Consider the following 18,444-nt stretch of genomic DNA (forward strand, 5'->3'; position numbering starts at 1 on the left):
GCCAGGTAGGCAGCACACCGTCCGACGATCCCTGTCTTTGTGACAGATTGCCCTATCTGTTCCCCTAATAATTGAGTCCCCCACTACCAGCACCTGTCTGGCCTGCCCTGCTCTCCTTTTTCCCTCCTTACTGGAGCAGTCACTCCTCCGGCTTTCAGAGGACATGTTTGGCTGCAGCAGTGCTACCCCTGTACTGGCACCCCCCTCATCTGCCAACTTAGCAAACTTATTGGGGTGTGCCAGATCAGGACTAGCCTCCCTGGCACTCTTCCCTCTACCCCGCCTTCTATCTGTCACCCAGCTAACTGCCACACTGTCCTGCAGCTCCATCCTACCATCCCCCTCCTCATCTATCCCATTGAGCGTCTGCTCTGTGAGCAGAAGACTCCTCTCCATGTTGTCTATGGATCTCAGTGTTGCCAGCTGCACATTTAGATCCAGTATCTGGGTTTCCAAATGCACAATGTGCTCACATCTCGCACAGCAGTATGCACCCTCGACCGGCACAGTGACCTCGACACTGTCTGTAGTCACTGAGCACAATCCTGATCACAGGTATCAGTGTAATCAGTATATCAGCACCGACCTGACACTGCAGTCACTGAGCACAATCCTGATCACAGGTATCAGTGTAATTAGTATAATGGCTCCGACCTGACACTGTCTGTAGTCACTGAGCACAATCCTGACTACAGGTATCAGGGTAAGGCTTATTTCACACTTCAGTTGTTTGGCCTCAGTCTGCTCCGACATAGTGACGGATCGACGGATCCGTCACAATTGTTGAGAAAACGGTTCTAACGGATCCGTTTTTTTGACGGATCAGTTACTTGGGGGTTGTCTGGGAAAAGTATCTACTTTTTTGGAGCATGCGCAATTGAAAAAGCGGATTGGGGCGACGGATCGGCCGAAATGACGGTCGTGACGGATTCATCGCCCATAGGAGGCCATTCTATGGAATGGCGGACGCGACGGATCAGTCACGAACCACCATTACGGCACAGACAAAAAACGTTATAATGTCCGTCAATGTCTAGACAGCGTCCGTCAAATTTCGATGGATCCGTCGCATGGCGGATGGAACGGACGACCATCCGCCACAATGCGTCACTAATGCATGTCTATGGGAAAATAGCGGATCCACCAAAAAAAAAATGGCGGATCCGCTATTTGAGGAAAATGGCGGTTTTAGACTGACGCCAAAAGACTGAAGTGTGAAAGAGGCCTAATCAGTATAATGGCACCGACCTGACACTGCCTGTAGTCACTGAGCACAATCCTGATCACAGGTATCAGTGTAATCAGTATAACAGCGCCAACCTGACACTGTCTGTAGTCACTGAGCACAATCCTGATCACAGGTATCAGTGTAATCAGTATTACGGCACCGACCTGACACTGTCTGTAGTCAATGAACACAATCCTGATCACAGGTATCAGTGTAATCAGTATAACGGCACCGACTTGACACTGTCTGTAGTCACTGAGCACAATCCTGATCACAGGTATCATTGTAATTAGTATAACGGCACCGACCTGACATTGTGTGTAGTGACTGAGCACAATCCTGATCACAGGTATCAGTGTAACCAGTATAACAGCACCAAACTGACACTGTCTGTAGTCACTGAGCAAAATCCTGATGACAGGTATCAGTGTAATCAGTATAGCGGCGCCGACCTGACACTGTCTGCAGTCACTGAGCACAATCCTGATCACAGGTATCAGTGTAATTAGTATAATGGCACTGACCTGACACTGTCTGTAGTCACTGAGCACAATCCTGATCACAGGTATCAGTGTAATCAGTATGACAGCACCGACCTGACACTGTCTGTAGTTACTGAGCACAATCCTGATCACAGGTATTAGTGTAATCAGTATAACGGCGCCAGCCTGACACTGTCTGTAGTCGCTGAGCACAATCCTGACCACAGGTATCAGTGTAATCAGTATAACTGCGCCAACCTGACACTGTCTGTAGTCACTGAGCACAATCCTGACCACAGGTATCAGTGTAATCAGTATAACGGCACCGACCTGACACTGCCTGTAGTCACTGAGCACAATCCTGATAACAGGTATCAGTGTAATCAGTATAACGGCACCGACCTGACATTGTCTGTAGTCACTGAGCACAATCCTGATCACAGGTATCAGTGTAATCAGTATAACGGCACCGACCTGACATTGTCTGTAGTCACTGAGCACAATCCTGATCACAGGTATCAGTGTAATCAGTATAACGGCGCCGACCTGACACTGTCTGTAGTCACTGAGCACAATCCTGATCACAGGTATCAGTTTAATCAGTATGACAGCACCGACCTGACACTGTCTGTAGTTACTGAGCACAATCCTGATCACAGGTATCAGTGTAATCAGTATAACGGCACCGACCTGACACTGTCTGTAGTCACTGAGCACAATCCTGATCACAGGTATCAGTGTAATCAGTATAACAGCACCGACCTGACACTGTCTGTAGTTACTGAGCACAATCCTGATCACAGGTATCAGTGTAATCAGTATAACGGCGCCGACCTGACACTGTCTGTAGTCACTGAGCACAATCCTGATCACAGGTATCAGTGTAATCAGTATAAAAGCGCCGACCTGACACTGTCTGTAGTCACTGAGCACAATCCTGATCACAGGTATCAGCGTAATCAGTATAACGGCACCGACCTGACACTGTAGTCACTGAGCACAATCCTGATCACAGGTATCAGTGTAATCAGTATAACGGTGCCCACCTGACACTGCCTGTAGTCACTGAGCACAATCCTGATCACAGGTATCAGTGTAATCAGTATAACGGCGCCAACCTGACACTGCCTGTAGTCACTGAGCACAATCCTGATCACAGGTATCAGTGTAATCAGTATAACGGCGCCGACCTGACACTGCCTGTAGTCACTGAGCACAATCCTGATCACAGGTATCAGTGTAATCAGTATAACGGCGCCAACCTGACACTGTCTGTAGTCACTGAGCACAATCCTGATCACAAGTATCAGTGTAATCAGTATAACGGCACCGACCTGACACTGTCTGCAGTCACTGAGCACAATCCTGATCACAGGTATCAGTGTAATCAGTATAACGGAACCGACCTGACATTGTCTGTAGTCACTGAGCACAATCCTGATCACAGGTATCAGTGTAATCAGTATAACGGCGCCGACCTGACACTGTAGTCACTGAGCACAATCCTGATCACAGGTATCAGTGTAATCAGTATAAAAGCGCCGACCTGACACTGTCTGTAGTCACTGAGCACAATCCTGATCACAGGTATCAGTGTAATCAGTATAACGGCACCGACCTGACACTGTAGTCACTGAGCACAATCCTGATCACAGGTATCAGTGTAATCAGTATAACGGAGCCTGTTGTGAATTTACTTTTTGGCTCCCTCTAGTGGCTACTAGTGATTTGACTCTGGGGTTGTCAGTCATTCCTTTTATGCTCACCTGGGTCGTTAGGTCAGGGGTGTTGCTATATAAGCTCCCTGGACCTTCAGTTCAATGCCTGGCAACGTTGATATCAGAGCTAATCTGTAGTGCTCTTGTCTACTGATCCTGGTTCCTGCTTGATTAAGCTAAGTCTGCTTTTTTGCTTTTTGCAATTCGTTTTTGTTTGCATTTTTTGTCCAGCTTGTATATTATCTGTATCCTGACCTTGCTGGAAGCTCTAGGGCGGCTGGTGTTCTCCCCCCGGGCCGTTAGACGGTTCGGGGGTTCTTGAATCTCCAGCGTGGATTTTTGATAGGGTTTTTGTTGACCATATAAGTTATCTTACTATATTCTGCTATTAGTAAGTGGGCCTCTCTGTGCTAAACCTAGTTCATCTCTGTGTTTGTCATTTCCTCTTACCTCACCGTTATTATTTGTGGGGGGCTTGTATCCTACTTTTGGGGTCCTTTCTCTGGAGGCAAGAGAGGTCTTTGTTTTCCTCTTCTAGGGGTAGTTAGCTCTCCGGCTGGCGCGAGACATCTAGCGACCAACGTAGGCATGTTCCCCGGCTACTTCTAGGGTTGGCGTTAGGAGTAGATATATGGTCAACCCAGTTACCACTGCCCTATGAGCTGGATTTTTGTACTTTGCAGACTTGCTGATATCTCTGAGACCCTCGCCATTGGGGTCATAACAGTTTGCCAGGCCAGTACTAAATGTTAAATGCATTGCAGAAGTGGGATTATAAGAAAGAAAGTTCTGAGTGTTTTTTCTCTCTCTCATTTTTTTTTCTTTTCCCCTTTACCTTTGAGTGGCTTGTGATTGCTGCAGACATGAATGTCCAGACCTTGATTACAAGTGTGGACCAGCTTGCTGCTCGTGTGCAGGGCATACAAGATTATGTTACCAGAAATCCTATGTCAGAACCTAAGATACCGATTCCTGAACTGTTTTCCGGAGACCGATTTAAGTTTAGAAATTTCAGGAATAATTGTAAATTGTTTTTGTCCCTGAGACCCTGTTCCTCTGGAGACTCCGCTCAGCAAGTGAAAATTGTTATTTCTTTTTTACGGGGCGACCCTCAGGATTGGGCTTTCTCGCTGGCGCCAGGAGATCCGGCATTGGCTGATATTGATGCGTTTTTTCTGGCGCTCGGTTTGCTTTATGAGGAACCCAATCTTGAGATTCAGGCAGAAAAAGCCTTGCTGGCTATGTCTCAGGGCCAGGACGAGGCTGAGGTGTATTGCCAAAAATTTCGGAAATGGTCCGTGCTGACCCAGTGGAACGAGTGTGCATTGGCTGCAAATTTTAGAAATGGCCTTTCTGAAGCCATTAAGAATGTGATGGTGGGTTTTCCCATTCCCACAGGTCTGAATGATTCCATGGCCCTGGCGATTCAAATTGACCGGCGGTTGCGGGAGCGCAAAACCGCAAATTCCCTCATGGTGTTATCTGAACAGGCACCTGATTTAATGCAATGTGATAGAATCCTGACTAGAAATGAGCGGAAAATTCATAGACGCCAGAATGGCTTGTGTTACTACTGTGGTGATTCTACACATGTTATCTCAGCATGCTCTAAACGTCTTACTAAGGTTGTTAGTCCGGTCGCCATTGGTAATTTGCAACCTAAGTTTATTCTATCTGTAACTTTGATTTGCTCACTGTCATCGTATCCTGTCGTGGCGTTTGTAGATTCAGGTGCTGCCCTGAGTCTTATGGATCTGTCATTTGCCAAGCGTTGCGGTTTTGTTCTTGAGCCATTAGAAAATCCTATCCCTCTTAGGGGTATTGACGCTACGCCATTGGCAGAAAATAAGCCGCAGTTTTGGACACAGGTTACCATGTGCATGACTCCTGAACATCGGGAGGTGATACGTTTTCTTGTTCTGCATAAGATGCATGATTTGGTTGTTTTGGGGTTGCCATGGTTACAGACCCATAATCCAGTCTTGGACTGGAAGGCAATGTCAGTGTCAAGTTGGGGCTGTCATGGAATTCATGGAGATTCCCTGCCCGTGTCTATTGCTACTTCTACGCCTTCGGAAGTTCCGGCGTATTTGTCTGATTATCAGGATGTCTTCAGCGAGTCTAGGTCAAGTGCACTGCCTCCTCATAGGGAATGTGACTGTGCAATAGATTTGATTCCAGGCAGTAAGTTTCCTAAGGGAAGACTGTTTAATCTGTCGGTACCTGAACATACCGCGATGCGTTCATATATCAAGGAGTCTCTGGAGAAGGGGCATATCCGTCCTTCTTCTTCCCCTCTTGGTGCGGGATTCTTTTTTGTGGCTAAAAAGGACGGATCTTTGAGGCCTTGTATTGACTATCGGCTTTTGAATAAGATCACTGTCAAATTTCAGTATCCTTTGCCGTTGTTGTCAGACTTGTTTGCCCGGATTAAAGGTGCCAAGTGGTTCACCAAGATAGACCTTCGCGGTGCGTACAACCTTGTGCGCATTAAGCAAGGAGATGAATGGAAAACCGCATTCAATACGCCCGAAGGTCATTTTGAGTACTTGGTGATGCCATTTGGGCTCTCTAATGCACCTTCAGTTTTTCAGTCCTTTATGCATGACATTTTCCGGAAGTATCTGGATAAATTTTTGATCGTTTATCTGGATGATATTCTGGTTTTTTCTGATGATTGGGACTCGCATGTGGAACAGGTCAGGATGGTTTTCAAGATTTTGCGTGAAAATTCTTTGTTTGTTAAAGGCTCAAAGTGTCTCTTTGGTGTACAGAAGGTTCCCTTTTTAGGGTTCATTTTTTCCCCTTCTGCTGTGGAGATGGACCCAGTCAAGGTTCGAGCTATTCATGATTGGACTCAACCCTCGTCAGTTAAGAGTCTTCAGAAGTTCTTGGGTTTTGCTAACTTCTACCGTCGTTTTATCGCTAATTTTTCTAGCGTTGTTAAACCGTTGACGGATATGACCAAGAAAGGCTCTGATGTGGCTAACTGGGCTCCTGCTGCCGTGGAGGCTTTCCAGGAGTTGAAGCGCCGGTTTACTTCAGCGCCTGTTTTGTGCCAGCCTGATGTCTCACTTCCCTTTCAGGTTGAAGTGGATGCTTCGGAGATTGGGGCAGGGGCCGTTTTGTCGCAGAGAGGCCCTGGTTGCTCTACTATGAGACCTTGTGCCTTTTTCTCTAGGAAGTTTTCGCCGGCAGAGCGAAATTATGATGTGGGCAATCGGGAGTTGTTGGCCATGAAGTGGGCATTTGAGGAGTGGCGTCATTGGCTCGAGGGTGCTAAGCATCGTGTGGTGGTCTTGACTGATCACAAAAATCTGATGTACCTCGAGTCTGCTAAACGCCTGAATCCTAGACAGGCCCGCTGGTCATTGTTTTTCTCCCGTTTTGACTTTGTGGTTTCGTATTTACCAGGTTCTAAGAATGTGAAGGCCGATGCTCTGTCTAGGAGCTTTGTGCCTGATGCTCCTGGAGTCGCTGAACCTGTGGGTATTCTTAAGGAAGGAGTTATCCTGTCAGCTATTTCTCCAGATCTGCGACGTGTGTTGCAGAGATTTCAGGCTGGTAGGCCTGACTCTTGTCCACCTGACAGATTGTTTGTGCCTGCTAAATGGACCAGCAGAGTCATTTCCGAGGTTCATTCCTCAGTGTTGGCAGGGCACCCGGGAATTTTTGGCACCAGAGATCTGGTGGCCAGGTCCTTTTGGTGGCCTTCCTTGTCAAGAGATGTGCGGTCATTTGTGCAGTCCTGTGGTACTTGTGCTCGAGCTAAGCCTTGCTGTTCTCGTGCCAGCGGGTTGCTCTTGCCCTTGCCTGTCCTGAAGAGACCTTGGACACACATCTCTATGGATTTCATTTCGGATCTTCCGGTGTCTCAGGGCATGTCTGTCATCTGGGTGATATGTGATCGTTTCTCCAAGATGGTCCATCTGGTTCCTTTGCCCAAACTGCCTTCCTCTTTTGATCTGGTTCCTGTGTTCTTCCAGAACGTGGTTCGTTTGCACGGCATTCCTGAGAATATTGTGTCGGACAGAGGATCCCAGTTTGTTTCCAGGTTCTGGCGATCCTTTTGTGGTAGGATGGGCATAGATTTGTCGTTTTCGTCCGCTTTTCATCCACAGACTAACGGACAAACGGAACAAACTAATCAGACTCTGGAGGCGTATTTGAGGTGTTTTGTCTCTTCTGATCAGGATGATTGGGTGACCTTCTTGCCGTTGGCTGAATTTGCCCTTAATAATCGGGCTAGTTCTGCCACCTTGGTTTCGCCATTTTTCTGCAACTCTGGTTTCCACCCTCGTTTTTCCTCGGGACATGTGGAGCCTTCTGACTGTCCTGGGGTGGATTCTGTGGTGGATAGGTTGCAGCGGATCTGGAATCATGTGGTGGACAACTTGAAGTTGTCACAGGAGAAGGCTCAGCGTTTTGCCAACCGCCGCCGCGGTGTGGGTCCCCGACTTTGTGTTGGGGATTTGGTATGGCTGTCTTCTCGATTTGTTCCTATGAAGGTCTCCTCTCCCAAATTTAAGCCTCGATTCATTGGTCCTTACAAGATATTGGAGATCCTTAATCCTGTATCCTTTCGCCTGGATCTTCCGGTGTCGTTTGCCATTCACAACGTATTTCATAGGTCCTTGTTGCGGCGGTACGTTGTGCCTGTGGTTCCTTCTGCTGAGCCTCCTGCTCCGGTGTTGGTTGAGGGCGAGTTGGAGTACGTGGTGGAGAAGATCTTGGATTCTCGTCTCTCCAGGCGGAGGCTTCAGTACCTGGTCAAGTGGAAGGGCTATGGTCAGGAGGATAATTCCTGGGTGGTCGCCTCTGATGTACATGCGGCCGATTTAGTTCGTGCCTTTCACGCCGCTCATCCTGATCGCCCTGGTGGTCTTGGTGAGGGTTCGGTGACCCCTCACTAAGGGGGGGGTACTGTTGTGAATTTACTTTTTGGCTCCCTCTAGTGGCTACTAGTGATTTGACTCTGGGGTTGTCAGTCATTCCTTTTATGCTCACCTGGGTCGTTAGGTCAGGGGTGTTGCTATATAAGCTCCCTGGACCTTCAGTTCAATGCCTGGCAACGTTGATATCAGAGCTAATCTGTAGTGCTCTTGTCTACTGATCCTGGTTCCTGCTTGATTAAGCTAAGTCTGCTTTTTTGCTTTTTGCAATTCGTTTTTGTTTGCATTTTTTGTCCAGCTTGTATATTATCTGTATCCTGACCTTGCTGGAAGCTCTAGGGCGGCTGGTGTTCTCCCCCCGGGCCGTTAGACGGTTCGGGGGTTCTTGAATCTCCAGCGTGGATTTTTGATAGGGTTTTTGTTGACCATATAAGTTATCTTACTATATTCTGCTATTAGTAAGTGGGCCTCTCTGTGCTAAACCTAGTTCATCTCTGTGTTTGTCATTTCCTCTTACCTCACCGTTATTATTTGTGGGGGGCTTGTATCCTACTTTTGGGGTCCTTTCTCTGGAGGCAAGAGAGGTCTTTGTTTTCCTCTTCTAGGGGTAGTTAGCTCTCCGGCTGGCGCGAGACATCTAGCGACCAACGTAGGCATGTTCCCCGGCTACTTCTAGGGTTGGCGTTAGGAGTAGATATATGGTCAACCCAGTTACCACTGCCCTATGAGCTGGATTTTTGTACTTTGCAGACTTGCTGATATCTCTGAGACCCTCGCCATTGGGGTCATAACAGGAGCCCACCTGACACTGCCTGTAGTCACTGAGCACAATCCTGATCACAGGTATCAGTGTAATCAGTATAACGGCACCGACCTGACACTGCCTGTAGTCACTGAGCATAATCCTGATCACAGGTATCAGTGTAATCAGTATAAAGGCGCCAACCTGACACTGCCTGTAGTCACTGAGCACAATCCTGATCACAGGTATCAGTGTAATCAATATAACGGCGCCAACATGACACTGTCTGTAGTCACTGAGCACAATCCTGATCACAGGTATCAGTGTAATCAGTATAACGGCACCGACCTGACACTGTCTGTAGTCACTGAGCACAATCCTGATCACAGGTATCAGTGTAATCAGTATAACGGTACCGACCTTACACTGCCTGTAGTCACTGAGCACAATCCTGATCACAGGTATCAGTGTAATCAGTATAACGGCGCCAACCTGACACTGTCTGTAGTCACTGAGCACAATCCTGATCACAGGTATCAGTGTAATCAGCATAACGGCACCGACCTGACACTGTCTGCAGTCACTGAGCACAATCCTGATCACAGGTATCAGTGTAATCAGTATAACGGAACCGACCTGATATTGTCTGTAGTCACTGAGCACAATCCTGATCACAGGTATCAGTGTAATCAGTATAACGGCGCCGACCTGACACTGTAGTCACTGAGCACAATCCTGATCACAGGTATCAGTGTAATCAGTATAAAAGCGCCGACCTGACACTGTCTGTAGTCACTGAGCACAATCCTGATCACAGGTATCAGTGTAATCAGTATAATGGCACCGACCTGACACTGTAGTCACTGAGCACAATCCTGATCACAGGTATCAGTGTAATCAGTATAACGGAGCCCACCTGACACTGCCTGTAGTCACTGAGCACAATCCTGATCACAGGTATCAGTGTAATCAGTATAACGGCACCGACCTGACACTGCCTGTAGTCACTGAGCACAATCCTGATCACAGGTATCAGTGTAATCAGTATAACGGCGCCAACCTGACACTGCCTGTAGTCACTGAGCACAATCCTGATCACAGGTATCAGTGTAATCAGTATAATGGCACCGACCTGACACTGTCTGTAGTCACTGAGCACAATCATGATCACAGGTATCAGTGTAATCAGTATAACGGTACCGACCTGACACTGCCTGTAGTCACTGAGCACAATCCTGATCACAGGTATCAGTGTAATCAGTATAACGGCACTGACCTGACATTGTCTGTAGTCACTGAGCACAATCCTGATCACAGGTATCAGTGTAATCATTATAACGGCGCAAACCTGACACTGTCTGTAGTCACTGAGCACAATCCTGATCACAGGTATCAGTGTAATCAGTATAACGGCACCGACCTGACACTGTATGTAGTCACTGAACAGAATCCTGATCACAGGTATCAGTGTAATCAGTATAACGGCACCGACCTGACGCTGTCTGTAGTCACTGAGCACAATCCTGATCACAGGTATCATTGTAATTAGTATAACGGCACCGACCTGACATTGTGTGTAGTCACTGAGCACAATCCTGATCACAGGTATCAGTGTAATCAGTATAACAGCACCGACCTGACACTGCAGTCACTGAGCACAATCCTGATCACAGGTATCAGTGTAATTAGTATAACGGCTCCGACCTGACATTGTCTGTAGTCACTGAGCACAATCCTGATCACAGGTATCAGTGTAATCAGTATAACGGCGCTAACCTGACACTGTCTGTAGTCACTGAGCACAATCCTGATCACAGGTATCAGTGTAATCAGTATAACGGCACCGACCTGACACTGTCTGTAGTCACTGAACACAATCCTGATCACAGGTATCAGTGTAATCAGTATAACGGCACCGACCTGACACTGTCTGTAGTCACTGAGCACAATCCTGATCACAGGTATCATTGTAATTAGTATAACGGCACCGACCTGACATTGTGTGTAGTCACTGAGCACAATCCTCATCACAGGTATCAGTGTAATCAGTATAACAGCACCAACCTGACACTGTCTGTAGTCACTGAGCACAATCCTGATGACAGGTATCAGTGTAATCAGTATAGCGGCGCCGACCTGACACTGTTTGCAGTCACTGAGAACAATCCTGATCACAGGTATCAGTGTAATTAGTATAATGGCACTGACCTGACACTGTCTGTAGTCACTGAGCACAATCCTGATCACAGGTATCAGTGTAATAAGTATGACAGCACCGACCTGACACTGTCTGTAGTTACTGAGCACAATCCTGATCACAGGTATCAGTGTAATCAGTATAACGGCGCCAACCTGACACTGTCTGTAGTCACTGAGCACAATCCTGACCACAGGTATCAGTGTAATCAGTATAACGGCACCGACCTGACATTGTCTGTAGTCACTGAGCACAATCCTGACCACAGGTATCAGTGTAATCAGTATAACGGCACCGACCATATTTATTTCCCAGCCCCCCTAGCATTAAGCCACGCCTCCTGACGAAGCCCGCAAAGGCGAAACGTACGTCGAGGTCTCTTCCTGCTCACACCACGCTGGTGCCCGGTTGCCACCATGTCTCAAGGTAATGTTTTCTAACACCTTCAGCATGCATACATTCTTCCTTAGACTTGGAGTTACCGGTGCTAGGTACATCTCTATGCCCTGTTTTGATTTAATGCAGTGATACTGGTATGTGATATCTCACATGTGGTTTTATGCCATTTTCAATGTGCTCACTCCATGGACATATCTGTTATTTTAACTTTTATCTTATCCATTTGGAGTTTTGATTTACCTTATTATACCACTGTTTGCCACTGTCCCCATTCCTGGGCATTACCCAGCGTGGTTGTGAAGTCAGGTAGCCTGAATTTGCTGTGTCCTTCTCCAGCAATTTATTAACATCTCTTTTGCTGGTGGTGCTATTGGCACGCCTCCCTTTCACCATTTTTTGTCCTTATTTAAGTACTGTATTACTGTGTATTTGTTACTTCAATAAAATTTGTTCTTTGTTACCTCTTCTGTTTGGTTGTAAACTTCCGTATACATCTGGTTTTTTACTTTGCAACCCAGCAGGTTCTTTATAGGTTTATATGTTATGGCTTAGAGGTATGTCCTCTGCTGGCCGAGAGGGTATTTTCGGTTTAGGTGTTTCTTGTTAATTTTTCTATATCTACAGATTCCCCTACAGGGTATATGGATTATAAGAAGCGGGACAAAACCTGGGTTACACAACTCGGGATGGTGTTTGGTGAGAAACGGTCAATTGATAAGGACACACATGATATTAAAGGCTTGAAACTGAAAATCAGGGATCTCTTGAAAAAGAGAACAAAAGTATGGTGGAACAAGGCTGCGTTAGAACATTATTTACAGAAAGACATTGTTCCTAGAGGCCTACGGGTTCAAATCTTTCCCACCTTGGGTGTGGAGGACTCTTCCTTCACGGCCAGGTGGGAGGAAACCCTCACCAAATGCTCAAGGACCCTTTTGGAGCTATTGGTGGGAGCAGATAAAAGGTCTCTTGAAAATCTCGAGAAAGAGATTGAGAGTACACGAGAACAGATCCAAGGCGCCATCTCCAACGAGGAGTGTAAAAAATTTGATTTGACTTTAGAAGAAGAGCTTTCTAAATGGGAGTTAGAAATACAGAATAATAAAACAAAAAAATACCTACGTGACCTGGAAGATTATCAAAACAATCGTGTGTATCGGTGGCACCAGAAATTTTCTAAAAAGCATTCCAGATCTTACTCTTTCTCTAGTCTATCTACCACCTCTGAGGGAGCATGTGGAGATTCTTTTTTAGACAAAATCGGCGGATCGGGAGCCTTGTCCTGTCCTCCGCAACCGCTTACTCCAACTATCAAAAAGAAAAAACATCATTACAATATGAGAGACAAGAAGGCCAGGAGGTTTTAAAGGTAATTAACCTATCGCAACACTCTCTGAGCTCATCACAATTAGAGGTGTTATCTAGGGGCCTCTCCTTTTCACCGGTGGAGGGTTCTGATAGATTTACATTGATCAAAGATTTACAACTCTTTGCCAGAAAACTAATTTTTAAAAAATATTTTGCCTCCAAAACTGATCCTTCTTTGTCTCCAATTGACCTTCAGGTCCTGAGTGACCTGGAATCATTGGAGGCGGAGAATACCTATATTACGTCTCCTTCTGCTCCTACACATCTTTTGCGGCGATCACTGACCTTCCCGCCCTTGTCCGCCTGCCCTTCAGTGGAGATATTTGTAAAGTTGGTGGAGAAAGAGATTGACCTATTAAGTACGGACCCTGTCCATGACAACCTGACTCCCCCACTGAGAAAGGCAATTAAGGAGTTGAGTAATATGAAAGATGTTGTTATTAAGCAGGCGGACAAGGGCGGCAATGTCGTGATCTGGCCGGTTCAACTTTATGAGGCTGAGGTCTTCCGACAGCTTCTGAGAGCTGAACACTACAGGAAGCTGGACAATATACCTCTACCTGGTTTTCAACGGAGTTTAAAATCCCTCCTTGATGAGGGTGTGGAGTGCTTAGCTATTACTCATAAGATGAGAGACGCTCTTTTTCCTGAATTTCCTGTTGTCCCAACCTTTTATTTGTTGCCCAAGGTTCACAAGGACCCCTCGTGCCCACCAGGGAGACCTATCGTCTCGGGCATCGGGGGTCTGTTATGGTTACCCCAATGACCAGGGGAATAAAAATACAAAACGGACTAGCTCTCGGGTGATGGAAACTAAGGTCGACCGTGACCTGAACCTGACCCAACACTTACAGTAGCCGGGGGATGTACCTACGATGCCCTAGACACCACGCGCCAGCCGGAGATCTAACTACCCCTATAAGAGGAATATACAGGCCTGCCTTACCTCCAGATGAACCCCAAAAGGTGACAGTAGCCCCCCACAGATATTGACGGTGAGTTCAGAGGAAATGACATACGTAGGATGAACAGCAGATTTAGCACAGTGAGGTCCGCTTACTAGATAGCAGAAGGACAGGAAAGTGTTACTTCACGGTCAACCTAAAAACACTATTCAAAAACACCATCCAGAAACTACTTTAAACTCCAGTGACAACTCATGCCACTGGAGTAGTAATTTTCTGTCCACAAGAGCTTCCAGCACTGAAAGGTCACATTGCAGATAGCTGGACAAAAATAGCAAAACAAGAAACAAAATTCAACTTAGCTGAACTGGGACTTGAAGCAGGTGAATGCAACAGAATGCTACTAGCACATTGTTGGCCGGCATATGACTAACAGCCAAACAGCCTTAAATAGGAAACTCCCCTAGAGGGTGGCGACAGGTAATCAGAGATGGAAGAAGGCACATAAGAGACACTACCATAACAAACCACCGGGGGAGCCCACAAACCGAATTCACAACAGTACCCCCCCCTTAAGGAGGGGGCACCGAACCCTCACCAGAACCACCAGGGCGATCTGGATGAGCACTATGAAATGCACGAACCAAATCGGGAGCATGAACATCGGATGCTGTCACCCAAGAATTATCCTCCTGGCCATAACCTTTCCACTTAACCAGATACTGAAGTTTCCGTCTGGAAACACGGGAGTCCAAGATCTTTTCCACCACATACTCCAATTCACCCTCAACCAACACAGGAGCAGGTGGATCAGCAGAAGGAACAACCGGTACCTCATACCTCCGCAATAATGACCGATGGAAAACATTATGGATATTAAAAGATGCTGGGAGGTCCAAACGAAAGGACACAGGATTAAGAACCTCCAGAATCCTATAAGGGCCGATAAACCGAGGCTTAAACTTAGGAGACGAGACCTTCATAGGAACAAATCGAGAAGACAGCCACACCAGGTCCCCAACACAAAGACGAGGACCAATACGCCGATGACGATTAGTGAACTGTTGAGTCTTCTCCTGGGACAACTTCAGATTGTCCACAACCTGTCCCCAAATCCGATGCATCCTATCAACCACAGCATCCACTCCAGGACAATCCGAAGACTCCAATTGACCGGACGAAAACCGAGGGTGAAACCCTGAATTACAAAAAAATGGAGAAACCAAAGTGGCAGAACTGGCCCGATTGTTAAGGGCAAACTCTGCCAACGGCAAAAAGTCAAGCCAATCATCCTGATCAGCGGACACAAAACACCTCAAGTAAGTCTCCAAGGTCTGATTAGTACGCTCAGTCTGGCCATTAGTCTGAGGATGGAATGCAGACGAAAAAGACAAATCGATACCCATCCTGGCACAGAACGTCCGCCAAAATCTAGACACAAACTGAGTACCCCTGTCAGACACTATATTCTCAGGAATACCATGCAAACGCACCACATTCTGAAAAAATAGAGGAACCAACTCAGAGGAGGAGGGCAATTTGGGTAAAGGTACCAAATGAACCATCTTAGAAAAACGGTCACAAATCACCCAGATGACAGACATCCTACGAGAAACCGGAAGGTCAGAAATAAAGTCCATAGAGATGTGCGTCCAAGGCCTCGTAGGAATAGGCAAGGGCAACAACAACCCACTGGCCCTAGAACAGCAGGGCTTGGCCCGAGCACAAACATCACAAGACTGCACAAACATGCGCACATCTCGAGACAAAGAAGGCCACCAGAAGGACCTAGACACCAAATCCCTGGTGCCAAAAATTCCAGGATGACCTGTCAACGCGGAAGAATGAACCTCCGAGATAACTCTACTGGTCCAATCATCAGGGACAAACAGTCTACCAGGCGGACAGCGATCAGGCCTATCCACCTGAAACTCCTGCAAAGAACGCCGCAGGTCTGGGGAGACAGCTGACAATATCACCCCATCCTTCAGGATGCCGGTAGGTTCGGAATCACCAGGCGAGTCAGGCTCAAAACTCCTAGAGAGGGCATCCGCCTTCACATTCTTGGACCCAGGCAGATATGACACCACAAAGTTAAATCGGGAGAAAAACAACGACCAGCGCGCCTGTCTAGGATTCAGACGCCTGGCCGACTCAAGATAAATTAGATTCTTGTGGTCAGTGAGGACCACCACCTGGTGTCTAGCACCCTCAAGCCAATGACGCCACTCCTCAAACGCCCACTTCATGGCCAGAAGTTCCCGATTTCCCACATCATAATTTCGCTCAGCGGGCGAAAACTTTCGGGAGAAAAACGCACATGGTCTCATTACTGAGCAGTCAGGATCTTTCTGCGACAAAACTGCACCTGCTCCGATCTCCGAAGCATCCACCTCAACCTGGAACGGAAGTAACACATCAGGTTGGCGCAACACAGGAGCGGAAGAAAAGCGGCGCTTAAGCTCTTGAAAGGCCTCCACAGCCGCAGAGGACCAATTAGCAACATCAGCACCCTTTTTGGTCAAATCAGTCAAAGGTTTAGCAATGGCAGAAAAACCCGCTATAAATCGGCGATAGAAATTAGCAAAACCCAAGAACTTTTGCAGACTCTTCAAAGAAGTAGGTTGCATCCAATCACAAATAGCCTGGACCTTGACAGGGTCCATCTCCATAGATGAAGGGGAAAAAATATATCCCAAAAAGGAAATTCTCTGAACTCCAAAACTACACTTTGAGCCCTTTACAAAAAGAGAATTAGCTCGCAAAACCTGAAAAACTCTCCTGACCTGTTGAACGTGAGATTCCCAGTCCTCCGAAAAAACAAGAATATCATCCAAATACACAATCATAAACTTATCCAGATATTCACGGAAAATATCGTGCATAAAGGACTGAAAAACGGAAGGGGCATTTGCGAGACCGAAAGGCATTACCAAATACTCAAAATGGCCTTCAGGCGTATTAAATGCGGTCTTCCACTCATCCCCCTGCTTAATCCGCACCAAATTATACGCACCACGTAGATCGATCTTAGTGAACCACTTAGCCCCCTTTATGCGAGCAAACAGATCAGTCAGTAAAGGTAACGGGTACTGGTATTTAACTGTAATCTTATTCAAAAGTCGATAGTCGATACAAGGTCTCAATGAACCATCCTTTTTACCTACAAAGAAAAATCCTGCCCCTAGTGGAGACAACGAGGGGCGAATATGACCCTTTTCCAAGGATTCTCTGATATACTCCCGCATAGCAGTATGTTCGGGCACAGACAAATTAAACAAGCGACCCTTAGGAAACTTACTACCGGGGATCAATTCAATAGCGCAGTCACACTCTCTGTGGGGAGGGAGAGAATCAACTTTAGGCTCTTGAAAGACATCATAAAAATCTGACAGAAATGCTGGGATCTCAGAGGGAGTAGATGAAGAAATAGGAACCAAAGGTGCATCCCCATGAATACCCCGACATCCCCAGCTCAACACAGACATAGATTTCCAGTCCAAGACGGGATTATGAATCTGTAACCATGGTAATCCAAGCACTAAGACATCATGTAGGTTATATAATACAAGGAAACGAATAATCTCCTGATGGTCTGGGGTAAGACGCATAGTCACTTGTGTCCAATATTGTGGTTTATTGCTAGCCAAAGGTGTAGAATCAATACCCTTCAGGGGAATAGAAACTTCCAACGGCTCCAAATCAAACCCACAACGCTTGGCAAAGGACCAATCCATGAGACTCAGAGCGGCGCCAGAATCCACATAAGCATTCACAGTAACAGATGATAAGGTACAAATCAATGTCACGGACAAAAGAAATTTTGACTGCAAGGTACCTGTAGAAAAAGATTTATCAACCTTTTTATCAACCTTATTTATACGTTTAGAGCATGCTGATATAACATGAGCTGGATCACCACAGTAGAAGCACAATCCATTTTTGCGCCTGTAATTTTGACGTTCGCCTCTAGACAAAACACGATCGCATTGCATATGCTCTAATGCCTTTTCAGAGGTCACCGCCAAATGGTGCACAGGTCTTTGCTCAGAAGACACCGCCATATGGTGCACAGGTTTTTGCTCAGAAGATACCGCCATATGGTGCACAGATTTTTCCTCAGAAGACCCCGCCATATGGTGCACAGATTTGCGCTCCCGCAAACGCCGATCAATCTGGATAGCCAATTTCATGGCATCATTCAGACCTGTAGGCACAGGGAACCCCACCATGACATCCTTCACGGCATCAGAGAGACCTTCTCTGAAATTAGCTGCTAAGGCGCACTCATTCCATCTAGTAAGCACCGACCATTTACGGAATTTCTGGCAGTATATCTCAGCTTCATCTTGCCCTTGGGAAAGAGCTATCAAGGCTTTCTCAGCCAAAATCTCCAAATTAGGCTCTTCATAAAGCAACCCCAAAGCCTGAAAAAACGCATCTACATTTAACAACGCAGGATCCCCTGGCGATAATGCAAATGCCCAACTTTGTGGGTCGCCGCGCAGTAGAG

This window comes from Ranitomeya variabilis, chromosome 4 (genome assembly GCF_051348905.1).
Source record: "Ranitomeya variabilis isolate aRanVar5 chromosome 4, aRanVar5.hap1, whole genome shotgun sequence".
Classification (NCBI taxonomy): Eukaryota; Metazoa; Chordata; class Amphibia; order Anura; family Dendrobatidae; genus Ranitomeya; species Ranitomeya variabilis.